Source organism: Pristis pectinata, chromosome 28 (genome assembly GCF_009764475.1).
Source record: "Pristis pectinata isolate sPriPec2 chromosome 28, sPriPec2.1.pri, whole genome shotgun sequence".
NCBI classification, from domain to species: Eukaryota; Metazoa; Chordata; class Chondrichthyes; order Rhinopristiformes; family Pristidae; genus Pristis; species Pristis pectinata.
The window spans coordinates 970,608-992,662 of NC_067432.1; the positions used below are offsets into that span (position 1 = coordinate 970,608).

Here is a 22,055-nt window from a genome sequence, read left to right on the forward strand (position 1 = left end):
CTCTTACAATGGCAAATGTATTTTTCAAGATGATAAACAATGTGTCCACTACCTCTACAGTCAACTCTGAGTGAAGACAAAGTATTTCTTTACCATTTATTTATTCCCCTTATAAACTCTTCCTTGTGTCTGTAAAGGACCCATATTTGTCATATCATAGAGTCATACTACATGGAAATAGGCCATTCATCCCACCACATTCATGCTGACTGAAGAACACCCATCATATTAATCCCATCTTCCAGTACTTGGCCCATAGCCTTCAATACATAGGCAATTCAGTGCTCATCTAGACACTCAAATGTCAGCATCTGTTTCCACCACTCTGTCCAGCAGTGTATTCAAAGCACTCACGACTTTCCAGGTGAAAAAGGTCCCCCTCTGATCCCTTCTAAATCTCTTGCCTCTTACCCCAAATCTATAGTTTTATCTACTTCTGATATGAAGAAAAATTTCTTCCAGTTTACTGATACCTATAGCCCTATACCCTTCAATCTTATAGACCTCAATCAAGTCCCTTCAAGCCTCCCCAATTCCAGGGAAAATAGACCTAGCCTCTCTGGTCTCTTCTCACAACTAAAATTCTCCATCACAGGGTGCAGCTGAATCTCCTCTGTACCTTCTCCAACACTATCCCATCTTTCCTGTAGTGTGATGACCAGAAATGCACACAGTACTCCAGCTGAGGTCTGACCAATGTTTTATAATGTTGGAACATAACCTCCCTGTTCTTGTATTCAGCGCCCTGACTTATGAAGGCCAATATACAATATGCCTTCTTAACCACGTTACCTACTTGTGCTGCTATCTTCAAGGATCTTTGGACTTGTACACCAAGGTTCTTCTGTTTCTCAATACTCCCTAGGTCCCAACCATCCATGGCGTATGTCCTAGCCTGATTGGTACTCCCAAAATGCATCATTTCACATTTATCTGGATTAAAATTCATCTGCCACACCGCAGCTCACTTCATCAACACATCGATAGCACCCTATAGCCTAAGACTGCCTCCAAACTATCAATAACTGTAACTATTAACCTTGCCAAACTGAATAATTATCCAAAACTGCATCTATTGTGGACTCTGCAAGTATTCTTAATTGATCCTCAACAGACAAACAATACTACTCAGTTATCTCTTGGATCTAATCTCAAAAAATCTGCACAGACTGAACTGATTTCTGATGAAATTAGTTCTCCAACCAAAAGTAAATTCAGAACACATTTCTGTAAGCAACATGGTTCCATTTTTTCCCCATTCATCCCAATATGAACAGAAACCAGTGCCTGATCACACTCAGAATCTGTAAAAAAAAAACCATGTTGAACCATTGTAACCAAAAGCTTGACCAGCTGTATATGGTTTCTCACAATACATCATTAAGACATAATTAGTGAAATTTTAACTTGCTTGGTTTAAGCCAAACTGCAAATACTACATTACTTAGCTGAGAAAATGTAGTGTGAGTAAACTTTATTGCTCTTCTACCTATCAATTCAAGTATTTTTATTTCTGAAGTTCCAAGGATGTGACAGGCTTGGGCGGGAGACAGAAAATTTTAATCTCATGGCACTCCAAGATGGTTATGCAATTGGTTTATTGAACAGACAATCATGATCAGACAATAATGAACAAAAACAAAAAATGCTGGAAACACTTGGGTCAGGCAGCATCTGTGTAAACAGAACCACAGAGTTGGTATTTCAGGGTGAAGACCCTTTATCAGAACTGCAAAGAGGGAAAACAAGTTATTTGTAAGTTGCAGAGAGGGTGGGGGACGAATGGATTGGACAATACATTTAAGAAACTTATTTTCTCTTTTTCCCAATTCCAACGAAGGGTATTGATCCTGAAACATTAACCATTTCTGCCTGAACATTTCCATTCCGTTTCTGTTTCAAATTTCTAAACTCCGTAGCTTTATCATTTTCAATAATGAATAAACTTTTAGGAAGCCAAAGGATTTTAATGGACAAAACTGCCAAAGTAATAGAGTATGGACCAAGTGTTGGTAACATAAGTACATGATGGTCAGAATAGACATGTGGGCCGAAGGGCCAATTTCTGTGCTCTATGACCATGTGGTTTGGAGTTCATCACCTCTTCACTCTGCTAATTAGAGAATAGTACACGCTGCAGCAAAACTAAACCAAAGCCCATTTCAAATTTAGACAAAATATTCTTCAGAAAGATCACTTTCTTATAGAATATATTAATGACAAAGATGAGATATGTTTTTTTTACATAGAGCATAACATAATTAATCACCAAGCACAACTACTGGTTCAGTTGATTCAGACTTTAAGATTGTGTCATGACAATTCTGTTCAAAGCTTTGCTCATTCATCACCCATCCTTGCCAACCCAGCCATTACTCAATTCACAAAGATCACCAATTCAAAATTATCACCCTTGAGTTTAAATCTCTTCACTGTGGCTCCTCTATTACACCTTCAGCTTTCTTTTGATATTGAAAAATACCAGTTACCAAATGTAAAATACATCTTCAGAGTTAATGATGTGAGGGAAAAGCTATGAAAAATCATTAAAGGTTATTTGAAGCAGAGGAAGAAATGACAAATAATCAGGAACATAGGTAAACAGTGATAAAAAAAATCAGAGAACTTGCATATTTCAGTTCAGAAGTTTAAAAACTAACTTTACCTATGCAAACTGATCATAATGAGAAGGCAAACTCAGACCTCAATATCCCAGATCTTTATAGTTTTGAACCCCTTATCAAGTACAAGAATAAAGTGATTTTGAAGTTGTTCTAGTTTAGAATTCCCAGGAAATACACTTTAAAAGCAAATGTTTTAGTACAAGAATTAATATTGCAAATGTTCTTTAAACTTGTAATTTATTATTACTTGGAATTCTTCAAACCTAACCTCTCACCACCTACTCATGCACAATAAGGGGTGGACAGTAACTGCAAGCAAAATGCTCATTCTGTAAATGTCAACTCAAATGACAATGGGGTATTTAATCTAAAATTGCTGTGAAGTACAATGCAAGATAATGTACAATTCAAACCAGTACTAACCATATACCTAATTGGAAACAATAACAGTGGTTCAATGTGATCAGACTGACATACTCAAAGCAAGTTTCTTTTGCAAGTAAGGTGAAACAGGAAAATGGACAGTCTTCTAACATCCACCAGCAACAGGCTCCACATTTCACAGCTGCCAACTGTATATGTTCTCCTTGGACCAGTCCACTTGGCAGTTTAAGGTAATTTGTGCTTTGTAAAGTCATAGAGCAATACAACATGGATACAGGCCCTTCGGCCCAACAAGTCCATGCTGACCATGTTATCCACCTAGCTAGTCCCAATTTCCTACATTTGGCCCATATCCCTCCAGACCCCTTCTTCCATATACCTATCCAAGTGCTTCTTAAATGATATTATTGTACCTGCCTCAATATAACAATAAGTAGAACACAGAATCTTTTTTTTTGCTCAAGTAAAACCTTGAGCAATGGTGTAAGAACTTCATAATAAGACTCAACATCCCCCACACAAAGCCATGCTGACTATCCCTAATAAGTCTATGCTATTCCACATGTGAGTAGATCCTATCCCTAAGAAACTTCTCCAATAATTTCTACTACTGATGCAAAGCACACTGACCTATAGTTTCACGATTTGTCTCTATTGCCCTTCTTAAACAGGGGAACAACACTGGCTGTTCTCCAGTCCTCTAGAACCTCACCTGTAGCTAAAGAGGATACAAAGATCTCATGGCCCAGCAATCTCCTCTTGCCTCTCTCAAAAACCTGGGATAAATCCCATCAGGCTCTGGCAGATTTATCCACCTTAATACTCTGAAGAGATCCAATAACTCCTCCTTGAGATCATACCAATGCAAAGTACCCGTTTAGTACCTTGCCCACTTCCTCTGGCTCCAGGCATAAATTCCCTCCTTTGTTCTTGAGTGGTCCTACCTTCTACCTAGTTATCCTATTGTTTTTGTATGTGTAAAATGCCCTGAGATTCTCTTTAATCCTCCTCGCCAAGATTTCATGGCCCGTTTTAGACTGCCTGATTACCTATTTAAGTTCTCTCCTGCTCCTTTTATATTCATCAAAAGCCCTGTCTGATTTCTGCATCCTAAAGCTTATATATACTTTTTCTTTTTGACCAAGTTAGCAACATGTTCCTAACCATGTTATCTACCTCTGTTGCCAACTTCAAGGATCAATGGACTTGGTCCAGATGGACAATATCTAATCTATTTTCCTGCCTTCATCAATCTCCTTTATTTCTTCAAAATACAATCAAGTTAAGAGGTGAGACAGGATTCCCCCCGACACAAAGCCATGCTGACTATCCCTAATCAGTCTCTGCCTTTCCAAATGTTCATAGATCCCATTTCTTAGAATGTGTATTGGTTGAGGGAAACTGGTTGGGCTTCTGTTCAAGGATGGAGATGGTTTAGAACTTGACTCTGCCATTTAATGTATTACCCATTTTCTCCACTCTACATTCAACTCCTGTACTTTGCACATTAGCCTGGTTCCTTATACCAAGCAATATATTTTCAAAACCTTTGTCAAACTGTGGCTTCAGTTCTTTAATACTTCTATTTATGTTCCAATCCAACAATGGATCTAGTTTCTAATGCTTTTAATTGTAGGTTATTTGTATTATACTGATGGCTGATTCAGTATCCCTGTGTTCGATGGGGATTTTGGATGGTAAAATACTCATTCATGCCATCAATTTCCAATACACCCCAGACTTTTAAAATGCTCGGAAACAATTTGCACAATAGCAAACCTACTGAAATGCAGTAGGTCTAAAAATATGAAATTAATGGTTAGTTATAAACAAATCTACTCGCAAGAGAAGTAGCATATTAATCCTTTTTCATAGACAAGCAATCCTCCAATACTAAATTAATATTTATGCAGCGGCAAGAAAAGGCCACTCTGAATAATTTGAAATTTTCTAAAGGAACAGCAAAGATCATGTGTGAAATACCAGCATTTTCCCAGGTCAGTACCACCAAGTTCAGGATTCTGGCATATGCCCACAAGAATGCTGAACTTGCCTGTCCCCCAAAGGTTGCAGCAAATGGTCCCCTCAGACACTGGACATCTGTTCACCCTGGTGCAAGAGTAATCTCTCCATTCAGCTGAATGGAGAAAAATGACTGAAAGCAAAAGTATTTGATTATCATTTTTTTAAAATTGCATTTAGTTAAATGTTAAGTGTTTTTGTTTAAGTTCTTATTTTTAATTGATTGAGTAAATGGTTTGAATTTTTCTAAAAATATTTCTGCAGCAGTAACATTTATAGTTATTTTTATTGGATTTGACAGCCAGCTAAGCCTATGGGCCAGGCTTGCTTCTCCTTCCTTCATCACCCAACCCCAAATAGAGTCACAGAGTTATACAGCACAGAAACAGGCCCTTCAGCCCAAATGGTCCATGCTGACCAAGATGCCCATCCAAGGTAGTCCCATTTGTCAGCGTTTGGCCCATAACCTTCCAAACCTTTCTAATCCATGTAACTGCCCAACTGTCATTTAAAAGTTTCAACCTCTCCCTCTGGCAGCTCATTCCACATAGATACAACCCTTTGTGGGGAAAAGAAAAGTTGCCCCTCAAGTTCCTATTAAATCTTTCCCCTCTCAACCTTAATCCTATGCCCTCTAGATCTTGATTCCCCAACCCTGGGAAAAAGACTAAGTACATTCACCCTATATCCCTCACGTAACACTTACATGGACAAAACGCTGAAAATGTATAGGGACTTGCAAATGAGGATCAAGACAACTCCAGAGAGAAAGTTATTAATACATTTGTGAAAGTCAATCTGTACCATTGCATAAGTCAGTGGTGAAAGCAGGGGACTCACTGCTGGCAGTAAACGGAGCCAATTAGTAGAATTGTTCTCCACATTGTAGCACCCTTCACATACTTATTAAAAACCTATTAGTTATTTACACTTAAAATAACCCATTGAAAATGTTTAGAACACAAGAACTAGAATTGGAATCTGAAGGACTTAATAGTAAGAATAAAGACAAACATGAGTTAAACTAGGATTTGTGGAAATTAATAAATAGCAAAAGCGAAAGCAGAAGGAGCACTGTTGATCTATTAAATCATTTCAACTAATATGGCAGAAAGATGGGAATCCATGCAGAAAGACAGAGGGAAGCAAAGCAGAGACCAGAGCAAAAGTTAGAAAAGGTAAGAGTGGAGAGCAGAAAAGTCAAATGCATAGGACACAAAGGTTACTGGATTCTAAAAGGACAATGAGTGTAAGGGCACTTTATCTGAATGCCCGTAGTATTCAAAACAAGTTCAGTGAACTTGTGGCACAAATCAGTACAAAGGGGTATGATTTAGTGGCCATTACAGAAACGTGGTTGCAGAGTGATGATTGGGAATTAAACATCCAAGGGTATCAGTTAATATGGAAGGATAGGCAGGAAGGTAAAGGAGGTGGGGTAGCGCTCTTAATTCAGGATGAGATCAGGGTGATAGTGAGAGACGATACAAGATCTAGGGAGTCCATTTGGGTAGAGATAAAAGGGTAAAGTCACTGGTGGGAGTTGTCTATAGGCCACCGAATGATAACATTACAGTGGCACAGGCAATAAACCAAGAAATATTGATGCATGTAAGAATGGAACAACAGTTATCAAGGGGGACTTTAACTTCCACATAGATTGGGCAAATCAAGTTGGTTGAGGCAGTCTTGAGGAGGACTTCATAGAATGCATCCATGATAGCTTTCTTGAACAGCATGTTAGTGAACCTACAAGTGAAAATGCTATCTTGGATCTGGTGCTGTGCAATGAGACAGGTAAAATTAACGATCTTACAGTTAGGAATCCTCTTGGAAAGAGTGACCATAACATGATTGAATTTCTCATACAAATGGAGGGCGCAATAGTTCAATCTAAAACCAGTGTATTATGCCTAAACATGGGAGACCACAACGGAATGAGGGAGGAGTTGGCTGGCAGCAGACTGGAAACACAGGCTATATGGTGGGCCATTTGAGGAACAGTGGAAGACTTTGAGATTTTTCATGGTGCTCAACAGAAGTATATTCCAGTTAAAAGCAAGGACAGTAAGGGAGGGGAGAGCCAGCCTTGGATAACTAAGTAAATAAAAGAAGGCATCAAGCTAAAAGCTCATGTATACAAAATCGCCAAAATTAGTAGGAAACTGGAAGATTGGGAAAACTTTAAAAAGCAACAAAGAATGACTAAGCAAGCAATAAGGAAAGGGAAGCTAGATTATGAAACTAAACTAGCACAAAATATAAAACAGATAGTAAAAAATGTTATTATATAAAGCAGAAATGGGTAGCTAAAGTGAACACAGGTCTCTTGGAAGATGAGAAGGGAGAATTAATTTTGGGTAATGTCGAAATGGCAGAGGCCTTGAACGACTATTTTGTGTCGGTCTTCACGGTGGAGGACACGTCTAACATGCCAAAGAGATGTTATGGATGCGTGGGAGGTGAGGACCTTGATACAATCGCTGTCACTAAAGAGGTAGTGATAAGCAAACTAGTAGGTCTAAAGGTAGACAAGTCCTCTGGTGCTGATGGGATGCATCCCAGGGTACTGAAAGAAATGGCGGAAGTTATAGTAGAGGTGTTTGTGATAATTTACTAAAATTCTCTGGGCAGCGAATGTCACACCACTGTTTAAAAAAGGATGTAGGCAAAAGGCAGGTAACTATAGGCCAGTTAGCTTATCATCTGTAGCAGGGAAAATGCTTGAAACTATCATTAAAGAAGAAATAGTGAGACATCTGGATAGAAGTGGTTCCTTCAGGCAGACACAGCATTGATTCAGGAAGGGCAGATCCTGTTCAACAAACTTACTGGAGTTCTTTGAGGATATAATGAGCACAGTGTGATAGAGGGGAACAGGTGGATGTTGTATACTTAGATTTCCAGAAGGCGTTCGATAAGATGCCACATGAAAGACATCCATGAGATGAGGATACATGGAGTTGGCGATAACGTATTAGCATGGATAGAGGATTGGTTAACCAATAGAAGGCAGAGAGTTGGGTGTTTCTCTGGTTGGCAATCAGTAGTGAGCAGGGTGCCGCAGGGATCAGTGCTGGACCTGCAGCTGTTCATGATATACATTAACGATTTGGAAGAGGGACCAAGTGTAGGGAACCCAAGTTTGCTGATGACACTAAATTGAGTGGAAAAGCAAATTGTGCAGAGGATGCGGAGAGTCTGCAGAGAGATATAGATAGGTTAAGTGAGTGGGGAATGGTCTGGCAGATGTTGGGAGTGCTTGTGCATGAATTGCAAAAGGTTGGTTTGCAAGTGCAACAGGTTATCAAGAAAGCAAATAGAATGTTGGCCTTCGTTGCTAGAGGGATTGAATTTAAGAGCAGGGAGGTTATGCTGCAACTGTACAGGGTACTGGTGAGGCTGTACCTGGAGTAATGTGTGCAGTTCTGGTCTCCGTACTTGAGAAAAGATGTACTGGATTTGGAGGTGGTGCAGACAAGGTTCACCAGGTTGATTCCAGAGATGAGGGGATTAGCCAATGAGGATAGATTGAGTCGCCTGGGACTATACTCACTGGAATTCAGAAGAATGAGAGGGGATCTTATAGAAACATATAAAATTATGAAAGGGATAAGATAGAGGCATAAAGATCATTTCTATTGTTTCTAGGTGACATAGCCTCAAGACTCAGGGGAATAGATTTAGGACGGAGATGAGGAGAAACTGCTTTTCCTAGAGATTAGTGAATCTGTGGAATTCTCTGCCCAGGGAAGCAGTGGAGGCTACCTCATTAAATATAATTAAGACACAGTTAGATAGATTTTTGCATAGTAGAGGAATTAAGGGTTATGGGGAAAAGGCAGGCTGGTGGATCCAAGTCCATGGCCAGATCAGCGATTATCCTATTGAATGGTGGAGCAGGCTCGATGGGCCAGATGGTCTACTCCTGCTCTTATTTCTTATGTTCTTATGATCAGAAAATAGTCTGCTATTGTCTTCAGTGAAGTAGGCCCCTTCTCACCAATTCTACTTTCTAAACATTATAATCCTTAAAGTACTTTGCACACAAATATTTGTGCATTGAAATGTCATTTTGAATAACTGTTGATTTTTTTTGGCCAAGCTGAAAGCTGCTTTTAATAATATTTTTAAATTAAAGTAAAATCCAATATAATTCAATATGTGAGGAAGAATGGCCAAATTCCACTCCATGCAGTCGTTCCCTGCAGAGCAAATAATTAACCAAATGGATCAGCAAACCAAAGTTGTTAGGCTTGTAGTACACCTCCAGGCCTCCTAACAGGATAAAGAGCAGCAGATATACAAGCAAATTAGAGAAATGTAATAGGTTATAGTAGTAGGCGATTTCAACTTAACTGGATTCACCTTAGTTTGAAGGCTTAGAGGGTGAGGATTTTTTTTTAAAAGTGTGTTCAGAGGACTTTTGTTTTGAGACAGTATATAGATAGTCCTACTAGCAAAGGGACAGTACAATTCTTAATCTTTGGAAATGTAGCTGGGCAAGTGGTTGGAGTATAAATAGAAGAGCATTTTGAAGAGAGCAAACATAACTCTAAGTTTCAAAGTAATTAAAGAAAGGGATAAGGATGTACCAGAAATTAAAGTCCTGAATTTGGACAGAGCCCAATTTTGATACAAAATGGGACCTGGCAAAAGTAGGCTCGGGTCAGCTACTTGCAGGTAAACCTCCCTCCAGTAAGTAGGAGTCATTCAAAAATGAGTGCAAGCATACTTTTATGCAGAGTACTGCCATATTTGAATAAATGGCTAGAGCTTTCAGCAAACAATGCTTTTCATAGATTGATAACACTATTTTGAAGGATTATAATAAAAATGCCAAGCTAAACATATTACCAATGTGCACATTCCTTATCATGGGTTAATGCAAACAAATCTGACAGTTCAGCATTTTAAATGAGAAAAAACATTTAAAAATAAAGTAGCAATCAACATTAACGGCCTGACCAAAGCTTTTAAAAAAGGCACTAATTTAACTTTAACTTTGAACTATTCCTTACACTGCAGTAAGCTTTCAGCATTTTCAATTTGAGTAATTTCATGTCAAATCTCACAGTGCTATCTTCTGATTGGCAGTCGACATAACAGAGAAAGAGTTGGGGAATGGTAACACAGAAGGATTGGAACAAGGTCTGTTCAACATAGCCAATAAAAAGACAGGTGTAGCCAGGGCCTGAGAGTACCTTGAGACAAACTATCCACTAATATTTACTATAAACCCACCAATCCCACAGCTACCCAAAATACACCTCTTCCCCATGTCTCTTGTAAGGATGCCATCCCTTTCTCCCAGTTTCTAGGACATCGGAAATGTCCTCCTTTTTCAGGATTCACGACTTCCCTTCCACTGTGGTTGATGGAACCCTCTTCTGCATTTCCTCCGTTTCTCAGACTTTTGGTCTCACCCCACTTCCCTTCAAACAGAACAGAGGTGGTTCCCCGAGTCCTCACCTTTCACCCTACTACCCTCCGCAACCAGCACATCATCCTTCATCATTTCTGCCAGCTGCAACAAGATCCCACCACCAGCCACATCTTCTCTTCCCCACCCTTTTCCATCTTCCACAGGAACCACTACTTCCGTGACCCTCTGTTCTGCTCATCCCTCCCCACCCCATGGCACATTCCCCTGCAACCACGGGAGGTGAAACACTTACACCTCCTCCCTCATCAACATCCAGCAACTGAAACAGCCCTTCCACGCGAGGCAAAAGTTCACATGCACCTCCTCCAACTTCATCCACTGCATTTGGTGCTCCCAATGTGGCCTCCTCTATACATTGGTGAGACCAAGCACAGACTTGGCAACTAATTTGCAGAGCACCGGCATCTGTCCACAATGGCCACCTTGAGCTCCCAAATGTGTGCCATTTCAATTTCCCTTCCTGTGACACTTTACTCTGTACTGTTATTGTTTTTACCTGTACTACATCAATGCACTCTGTACTAACTCAATGTAACTGCACTGTGTAATGAATTGACCTGTACAATCGGTATGCAAGACAAGTTTTTCACTGTACCTCGGTACAAGTGACAATAATAAATCAATACCATTCCCACATTGACCTGTCTGTCCTCGGCCTTCTCCACTGCCAGGGTGAGGCCCAACATATTCTGCCGTGTAATCTAAAACCCAATGGTACGAACATTGAATTTTCCAATTTCAGGCAACTGTTACCTCCTTTGTTTTCCCCCTGCCCTCCTCTTTCCTTCCAATTCACTTGCAATCCTACTATTTCTTTTTCTTTCCCATACTACCCCCCATCACCCATTTTCATCCCTGTCTCCCTCCTGGTTCCATCCCCCTATTACCCACAGAACCACCTTCCCCATCTGGTTCCATCATCTCTCCTGTAATGCTTCCCACTACCACCTTCCTTACATCAGATTTCAGCACTGGTAGCCCTTGTGTTCCCACTTACCATCCTCCAGCAAATGTCTCCATTCTCACCCTCCCCTTGTCTACTTGACTCCATCTGTCCATCATCCTTCAACCCTCCTCGGTCCACCAATTACTTACTGGCCCATCTCACCACTCCCACTCTCCACTTCATACTGGCCACCTTCCCTTGCCACTCTCAGTCCTGACACAGAGTTTCAGCCAAAAACATTGACAATTCCTTTCCCCACATTGAATTCCTGAATTCCTCCAGCAGGTAGTCTGTTGTTCAGAGTGTGTAAATCGGATAGAAAGGTGGAAGAGGAATAGTTCAGCTACAAATCTACTGAATAACAGAGCAGCCTCAAGGGAATGTATGGTCCTCCCCTGCTTCTATTTCTTAGCTTCCTGTTCTTAAAATATGCCTTTCCGTTTAAGCTCAATCAGGGCATGCAATCAAGAAAGGGCAGAGAAAGCATTTCAAGGAAAACATGCAAACATTAACATCTATTCATGAGAGATGTGCCCAGGACTGACCTAAACAGACCACAAGCCTGTTGAAAGAAGCACAGAATAGAAGATAGGAACCGGCATTTCCAGGACAAGATCAACAATCCAGGCCTACCCATCCCACTTAGTCTCATGCAGAGACTAACAGAACTTCATGTGTGTTTCGATGTACATGTGACTAATAAACATATCTTATCTTAACTCCAGGTTTGGCCTCTTCAGCCATTCCAGGATCCACAAAATAATCCTGGGGGTGGGGAGAGAGGAAGAAAGAAAATTCTCTTGACCACAAAAGGATTGCCAAAATATCTCACCTTCAGTTTCAGGTAATTCAAGTACAATACTAATCAGATGCAAATAGTAATGCAAATAAATCCATAGCAGGTCCTCCTCAAACTTAAAACCCTCAAGTACTAACTGTCCCCAAGAGAGGATAAATGATGCCCAAACTAGTGACAAACACATTATAATAAGTAAAATATTTAGTCCTCTAACTTGTTAAAACATGCATCACATTAAGAGGAAGACTCCCCTTTTAATACATGTTATTTATGCAAACTGCAATCACGTAGCTATATTAAACAGAGGAAAAATCTCTTCAACGCTAACCATACAGTTTCACAACAAGATGAAGTTCCCAATATCTGGAGCCATCTGAATGACTAGAGGCATCAAGACTTTGGAAACCTCTCATTACAAAAGGGAGTTTTCATTTTAACTGTAATTAACAGAGTTTAACTGTATTTAAACCAGTTCTATTTAATTTCCCACTTTACTTCATCCTACATGGAGGTTCAATTCTGTGAACAGAAGTACATCCAATAACCATCAATAGTTGTTGACGATCAACTATACAGAACCCTTCCCCATACTACAAATTGTGCTAGTAGTCTGTCTTTACCTCCAGTCTACCAAAGAAAACAAAATACACTTCCTATTTTAACAGTGAGTTCTCTTCAAAACAAAACAACTGGACCTGAATTTTTTTGAGCCATCAGAAGCCAATTCAGCTGCCAGCTCTGAAGCCATTCTACTGCTATATATCTGGGATTCATATATGTTGGTCAATTATACCGAATCTCAGCAATGCATAAAATTAAGCAAATTAAAATTTCACAATGCACTCATTTGAACTATGGAAAAACAGCAGCTCAAATACTAGCTTTGCATGTCTAATCTTGGGTTATTTTACATAATGGGAAAAGGTTGAATTAATTTAATGTAATAATTTAGGAGTAAAGCAGAAGCATGCCCACAAGATACTGGCCTTCATTACTCAGGGCACTGAATACAAGACCAGGGATTTATGCTCCAATTTTATAAAACTTTGGCCAGACTTCAGCTGAAGTGCATGCAGTTCTGGTCACCAAGGTATAGGAAGGATGCTATAATGCTGGAGAGGGTGCAGAGGAGGTTCACCAGGATATTGCCTGGAATGGGGCATTTCTGTTATGAGAGACTGGGTCTACTTCCCCAGAGCCAAAGTTAAGAGGGGACATGACTGAGGCACATTAAATTAAATTTACGGGTATAAAGATAGTCTGCAGAAAACTTTTCCCATTATGGGTAGATAAAACTAAAGCACATAGATTTACAGTAAGGGGTAAGAGATTTACACGGGATCTGAGGGGGGCCTTTTTCACCCAGAGAGTGCACATAGAGTGGTGGAAGCAGAGGCACTGACAGTATTTAATGTACAGATGAACATTTGGATCACCTAAGCATAGAAGGCCACGGGCCAAGTGCTGAAAGATAGGATTAATACTGGTTATCAGGGACGTGATGGGCCAAATGGCCTGTTTCCATGCTGTATGATAAGAAAATATAGAACACTGTCAAAGTTAATACAATAATTTTTTTTATTTTGGGTATGTGGGCACCATTGGCAAGGCTACTGCTCATCGCAGGCCACCCTTAGTTGCAATTGAGGTGTTCGTAGTGAATCACCTTCCTGAACTGTTGCAGTCTAGCAAGCTGATGAAGATACTCCCATAATGGAGCTGCAGTGAAGATGAAGGAATGCCATCTTTCCACATTAGTATAATGGTGACTTGGAGGTGTTCTGTTCCCTTGAGCATGATGCTCTCTTCTCCTTTAGTGTGGTGGTTGAGGGATGCTGTCAGAGTAACTGCACTGAATTTTGTAGATTGCATACACAACATTTGTAATGTGTATGTAGTGGAAGGAATTAAGGTACCAGTCAAGCAGGCTGCTACACCCTGGAAGGTCTCGAGTTCCACAAGTGTGATTTGAGCTGCACTCATTTAGGCAATCAGCAAGTATTCCAAGGCATTGTTTTATTTATGGCTCCTGGATGGTAGAAAGGCTTTGGGGTGGCAGCAGACAAGTCATTCACCACAGGATACCCAGCCTTTCTCATGTTCTTGCAGTGACAATATTTATGCAGGTTTCCAGTTGAGTTTCTGGTCAATGACAAGTCCCAGGATGGTTGAGGGATTCTACAACAATACCATTAAATGTCAAGGTAGTTGGCTATTGTCTCTTGTAAGAAATGGTTATTGCACAAATGCTACTGACCACTAATTAGCCCAGGTGCAGATAGTGGCTCAAGTCTTTTCATTTATGGAGATACTAATGGAATCGAAAGATGTGCAATCATCAAACCCCCTACATCTGACATTATGGAATGTCATTGAAGCAGCTTCAGACACCACACTGAGGAGTTCCTACAATGTCCTGAAGTTGAGGTGATTGAGTTCCAACAACAATAATCTTTCTTTCTGCAAGGTATTGGAGAATTTTCCCATTGATACCCATCACTTCACTTTTAGTAAGCTTCCTTGATGTCACAATCAAATTCAGCCTTGACATCAAGAGCAGTCACTCTCAATTTACCTCTGGAATTTAGCCTTGATCAAAACATAGACCTAAGAGCTATCATGTGGAACCAAATGGTCCCAGTAAAATCCAAACTGGACATTAGAATGTTACTGACACACAAGTGCTATTGACAGCATTGTTCACTGTAACATCTATCAGTCTGATGATGATTCAGAATGGACTGATGGGGCAATAAATGGCTGGATTGGATTGGTCCGTTTTGTGAACAGGACATTCTTGAACAATTTTCCATATTGTTAGATAGCTGCCAATGTAGCTGCCCTAGAACAGCTTGCCCAGAGTTGCAGCAAGTCCTGGAGCATGTCTTCAGTACTGGAGCTGGAATGCTGTATGGTCCCATAGCCTTTGTAACCCAAGCTCTTGATATCAACTATAGTGAAGTAAATTGGCTAAAGATTCTAAGATGGTGAGGATCCTGGAGGAAGCCAGATATATACAGGGTGATAACACAATGTAGGCATTAAATACAAGTTCACTGAAAGAAAATTTTTAATGGCAACAGGGATACTAACATGAGCACATTCAATAGTTCACAATATTTATAAGAAACTGAACTATTATCCAATGTTTATAATGTATCAGCGTTAATAAGTGGCCTGAAATTAAAATTCTAACTTGAAAACGTTAATGAATACCCAAGACGCTTACAATAATTACTGCATGCTTGACTAGTTAATAGAAGTACAATCTTAAGTGTGCAAGAGTTAACTTACTATAGTATGTCTTACAACCAATATTTCCTCTTAAAATTAATTTCCCAATTCAGAGCTCGGGTGCATTCAGGCCAATGAATTTGTACCAGCTCACTGCGGAGCAATCCGATCAGTCCCATTCTCCTCCTTTCCCTGTAGCCCTGCAATTTTCAACCTCCTTACCCCACTCTCTTTTCAAAGTTCTGACTGCTTCAATCACCATTCTTACAAGCTAACAAATCTAGATAACCACTCTGCATAAAAAGGCATCTCACACATTCCCTTATATCTTTTGCCCATGTTAAATCTGTATCCCCAATCCTCGATCAGCCTCTATTTACTTTAAGAGAAACTTTCTTGATCTTGTACACCTCTGTCAATCATCTTTTAAGCTTGTTTTCTCTAATAGCACCCCAGCTGTTCAAGTTAAACCTAGTAACTGAAATTCCTATCTCTGGAACCACGATGGTTAAACTTTCCTGCACCTACACTTAAGACTTTCCCATCTTTCCTCAAATATGTTCACGATGTTCTAGTTGTTACCTACCAAGGTTCAAATAACTTGCTTGCATGTTTTGCCCATCCCCAATTGTCCCAGAGAAGGGTGACGGGAGAGATGAAGGTAGAGCTGTGGATGTCAGCTATATGGACTTCAGTAAGGCATTCGACAAGGTCCCACATAATTAGTTAATCAAGAAAGTTTGGATGCATGGGGTCAGTGGAGAATTGGCTGTGGGAATCATAGAATCATAGCACAGTACAGGCCTTTCAGCCCACAATGTTGTGCTGACCTTTAAGCCTCACCTAAGACTATCTAACCTCTACCTGCCCCATATCCCTCTATTTTAAATTCTTCCACATGCTTTAGCAATCTCTTGAATTTGACCAATGTACCTGCCTCCACCATCACCCCAGGCAGCACATTCCATGCACCAACCACTCTCTGGGTAAAAAACCTTCCTCTGATATCTCCCTTGAACTTCCCACCCACTACTTTAAAGCCATGCCCTCTTATATTGAGCATTGTTGCCCTGGGAAAGAGGCGCTGGCTGTCTACTCTATCTATTCCTCTTAATATTTTGTACACTTCTATCATGTCTCCCCTCATCCTCCTCCTCTCCAAAGAGTAAAGCCCTAGCTCCTTTAGTCTCTCCTCATAATGCATACTCTCCAAACCAGGCAGCATCCTGGTAAATCTCCTCTGCACCCTTTCCAACGCTTCCACATCCTTCTTATAATGAGGCGACCAGAACTGGACACAATACTCCAAGTGTGGTCTAACCAGAGTTCTGTAGAGCTGCATCATTACCTCACGGCTCCTAAACTCGATCCTACGACTTATGAATGCTAACATCTCATACACTTTCTTAACTACCCTATCCACCTGTGAGGCAACTTTCAGGGATCTGTGGACATGAACCCCCAGATCCCTCTGCTCCTCCACACTACCCAGAATCCTGCCGTTAACTTTGTACTCTGCCTTGGAGTTTGTCCTTCCAAAGTGTACCACCTCACACTTCTCCGGATTGAACTCCATCTGCTACTTCTCAGCCCAGCTCTGCATCCTATCAATGTCCCTCTGCAATCTTCGACAATCCTCCACACTATCCACAACACCACCAACCTTTGTGTCATCTGCAAACTTGCCAACCCACCCTTCTACCCCCTCATCCAAGTCATTAATAAAAATCACATGTGGATCCAGAACTAGCTGACCTGGAGAAGACAAAGGGTGGTGGTTGAAGGGACTTTTTCAGGCTGGAGGCCTGTGAGTAGTGGTGTTCCACAGGGATCTGTGCTGGCATCTCTGCTGTTTGTGATGTACATAAATGACCTGGATGAGTACGTTGATGATACCAAGATTGGCAGAGTTGTGAATAGTGTGGAAGACTGGCGATGGAAACAGCGTGATATAGATGAGCTGCAGATGTAGGCAGAGAAATGGCAGATGAAGTTTAACCTGGATAAATATGAGGTGTTGCACCTTGGTAGGACTAATGACAAGAGGCAGTACACTCTTAAGGGTGGAGACACCTTGGGGTGCAAGTCCATGACTCATTGAAAGTGGCTACACAGGTAGACAGGGTGGTTAAGAAGGCTTATGGAATGCTTGCATTTATTAATCGGGGTATTGAGTATAGGAGTCAAGAAGTTATAATGCATCTCTATAGAAATCTGGTTATGCTGCATTTAGAGTATTGCATGCAATTCTGGCCACCTCACTATAGGAAGGATGTCAAAGCTTTAGAGAAAGTGCAGAGTAAGTTTACTAGGATGCTGCCTGGATTAGAGGGCATGTGCTATCAGGAGAGGCTGGACAAAACCATAGAACCATACAGCACAAAACAGGCCCTTCGGCCCACCGTGTCGTGCCGTCCATCAGACCACCCTCACACTACCTAACCCCTTCCTCCCGCATATCCCTCTATTTCACGTTCCTCCATATGCCTATCCAACAAGCTCTTGAACCTGTTCAATGTATCTGCCTCCACCACCACCCCAGGCAGTGCATTCCATGCACCAACCACTCTTTGGGTGAAAAACCTCCCTCTGACATCTCCCCTGAACCTCCCACCCATAACCTTAAAGCCATGACCTCTTGTCTTGAGCATTGGTGCCCTGGGGAGGAGGCGCTGACTGTCTACTCTATCTATTCCTCTCAATATTTTATATACCTCTATCATGTCTCCTCTCATCCTCCTCCTTTCCAGTGAATAAAGCCCTAGCACCTTAAGCCTCTCCTCATATTCAATACTCTCCAATCCAGGCAGCATCCTGGTAAATCTCCTCTGCACCCTCTCCAATGCCTCCACATCCTTCCTATAATGAGGCGACCAGAACTGAACACAGTACTCTAAGTGTGGCCTAACTAGAGTTTTGTAAAGCTGCATCATAACCTCGCGGCTCTTAAACTCAATCCCGCGACTTATGAAAGCCAACATCCCATTGGCCTTCTTAACTGCTCTTTCCACCTGTGAGGCAACTTTCAACGAACTGTGAATATGAACCCCCAGATCCCGCTGCTCCTCCACACTGCCAAGTACCTTGCCGTTTACCCTGTACTCTGTCCTGGAGTTTGTCCTTCCAAAGTGTACCACCTCACACTTCTCCGGATTGAACTCCATCTGCCACTTGTCAGCCCAGCTCTGCATCCTATCAATATCCCTCTGTAAGCTCCGACAGCCCTCCACACTATCCACAACACCGCCGATCTTAGTGTCGTCCGCAAACTTACTAACCCAGCCCTCCACCCCCTCATCTAAGTCATCTATAAATATCACAAAAAGTAGAGGTCCCAGAACCGATCCCTGCGGGACACCACTAGTCACTGCCTTGCAATCCGAGGGCACTCCCTCCACCACAACCCTCTGCTTTCTACATGCAAGCCAATTCCTAATCCACACAGCCAAGCTTCCTTGGATCCTTCGGCCTCTGACCTTCTGAAGAAGCCTACCACGAGGAACCTTATCAAACACCTTACTAAAATCCATGTAAACCACATCCACCACACTGCCCTCATCAATCTTCCTGGTCACCTCCTCAAAGAACTCTATCAGGCTTGTGAGGCAAGATCTTCCCTTCACAAAGCCATGCTGGCTGTCCCTAATCAGTCCATGATTCTCAAGGTGTTCATAAATCCTATCCCTTAGAATCCTTTCTAACAGCTTACCCACCACAGACGTGAGACTCACCGGTCTATAATTCCCTGGCCTATCCCTATTACCTTTTTTGAACAAGGGGACCACATTCGCAACCCTCCAATCCTCCGGCACCACCCCCGTAGACAACGAGGACTCAAAGATCCTTACCAGCGGTTCAGCAATCTCCTCCCTAGCCTCTCGAAGCAGCCTGGGGAAAATCCCGTCAGGCCCCGGAGATTTATCTGTCTTAATATTATTTAACAACTTCAACACATCCTCTCTCTTGATATCAACGACCTCGAGAACATTACCCCTACCAGCACGCCCTTCTGCATCATCAAGACCCCTCTCCCTGGTGAATACCGAAGAGAAGTACTCATTGAGAACTTCTCCCACCTCTGCCGCCTCCAGGCAAATTCTCCCACCTTTGTCCTTAATTGGACCTACCTTCACCCTAGCCATCCTCCTATCCTTCACGTACTTGAAAAAGGCCTTGGGATTTTCCTTAACCCTACTAGCCAAAGCCTTTTCATGTCCCCTTCTAGCTCTCCTCAGCCCTTTCTTGTTCCTTCCTCGCTACCCTATATTCCTCATGGGCCCTGTCTGAACCTTGCTGCTTATACCTCACGTATGTTACCTTCTTCTCCCTAACAAGTCGTTCCACCTCTCTCGTCACCCACGGTTCCTTCACCCTGCCATTCCTTCTCTGCCTCACCGGGACATATTTATCTCTAACATCCTGCATAAGATCCCTGAATATCGACCACATCCCCATGGTACATTTTCCTTCAAAAAGGACATCCCAATTTACACTCCCAAGTTCTCTCCTTATAGCCTCGTAGTTAGCCCTTCCCCAATTGAAAAACCTCTTGTCCTCTCTGCACCTGTCCCTGTCCATGACAATTTTAAAGGTTATGGAGCAATGGTCACTGTCCCCCAAATGCTCACCCACCAATAGATCCTTCACCTGTCCCGGTTCATTCCCTAAAACTAGATCTAGCATGGCATTCCCTCTAGTGGGCCTGTCAACATACTGCGTCAGGAATCCCTCCTGGACACACTTAACAAATTCTGTCCCATCTAAACCTTTGGCACTAAGCAGGTTCCAGTCTATATTTGGGAAGTTGAAGTCTCCCATTATAATAACCCTGTTATTTCTGCTTCTCTCCAAACAATGCCTGCCAACCTGCTCCTCTATATCTCTACTGCTACCGGGGGGGCCTATAGAATACTCCTAGTAGAGTAACTGCTCCTTTCTTGTTCCTTAACTCCACCCATACGGACTCTAGAGATGATCCTTCTACAACATCCATCTTTTCCACAGCCGTAACAGTGTCCCTGACCAGTATCGTCACCCCTCCCCCTCTTCTCCCCCCTTCCCTATCCCTCTTAAAACACCGAAAACCAGGAATATTCAATATCCACTCCTCTCCTGACGTCACCCATGTCTCAGTAATAGCCACGATATCATAGTCCCCCATACTTATCCAAGCCCTCAGTTCATCCCCCTTATTCCTGACACTTCTTGCATTTAAGTAAACACACTTCAGTCCATCTATCTTACTACTTTTACAGCCTGTATTCTGCTTCTCCTTCCCCAAAGCCTCTCTGCCTGTTTGATCTAACTTTTCCCCATTCCCTTCTTCCTCTGACCTACTCCTCTGGTTCCCTTCCCCCTCACAAACTAGTTTAAACCCTCCTGTACCACCCTAGCAAATCTCGCCGCAAGGATATTGGCCCCCTTCTGGTTCGGGTGTAACCCGTCCTCTCTGTACAGGTCCCACCTTCCCGAGAAGAGATCCCAATGATCCAGAAATCTAAAACCCTCCCTCCTGCACCAACTTCTCAGCCACACATTTATCTGCCACCTCCTCCTATTCCTACCTTCACTATCACGTGGCACTGGCAGCAATCCCGAGATTGCTACCCTTGAGGTCCTGTTCCTCAATTTTCTGCCTAGCTCCCTGAACTCACTCTTCAGGACCTCATCCCCCTTCCTACCTACGTCATTGGTGCCAATATGGACCACAACCTCTGGCTGCTCTCCCTCCCACTCAAGAATTCTGTGGACCCGATCAGTGACATCGCGGACCCTGGCACCTGGGAGGCAACATACCATCCGGGATTCATGCTCACTGCCACAGAACCTCCTGTCTGTTTCCCTGACTATCGAGTCCCCTATCACTACCGCATGTCTCCTTCCCACCCTTCCCTTCTGAGCAGCAGTACCAGTCCCAGTGCCAGAGACCTGGTAACTGCAGCTAGGCCCCTGCAGGTCATCCCGCTCAACAGCTTCCAAGGCAGAAAACTTGTTACTGAGGGGAACAGCCTCCGGGGCTCTCTGTCCTGTCTGCCTGCCTGACTTCTTCTTCCTCTTCCCTCCCCTGACCATCACCATTCTATCTGCCTCCTGAACCTCAGATGTACCTACCTTAAGGGGGGTGACTGTCACCTGATGCACCGTGTCTACAAAACTCTCTCCCTCCCTTATGCTGCGCAGTGTTTGTAGCTGCGACTCCAGCTCATCAACTCTGAGCCGAAGTTCGTCCAGCCTCAAGCACTTACTGCAGATGTGGCCATCGTGGACCGCAGCAAGGTCCACGAGTTCCCACATCAAACTTGGGCTCTTTTCTCTGAAGCAGCAGAGGCTGAGGGGTGATCTGTTGGAGGCGTATAAAATTATGGGGCGCATAGATAGGGTGGACAAGCAATATCTTTTCCCATTATTGAGTGATCCAATACCAGAGGGCATGCATTTCAGTGAGGGGGGTCAGAACAGATGTGAGGGGTACGTTTTTTTTTTACTGAGAGAGTGGTGAATGCCTGGAATGCATTGCCTGATAGGGTGGTAGAAGCAAACTCGTTGAAGGGTTTTAAGAGGGTCTTGGATGTGCACATGAATGAGAGGAAAATGGAGGGA

The 22,055-nt window shown here is 42.3% G+C and overlaps 1 protein-coding gene across 2 annotated transcripts in view; it reads right to left on the bottom strand.

The window, feature by feature from the left end:
• The window catches only part of trpm7 (transient receptor potential cation channel, subfamily M, member 7), a 129,980-nt gene that overhangs the window by 79,101 nt on the left and 28,824 nt on the right, over positions 1–22,055 (bottom strand). The window lies entirely within an intron of this gene.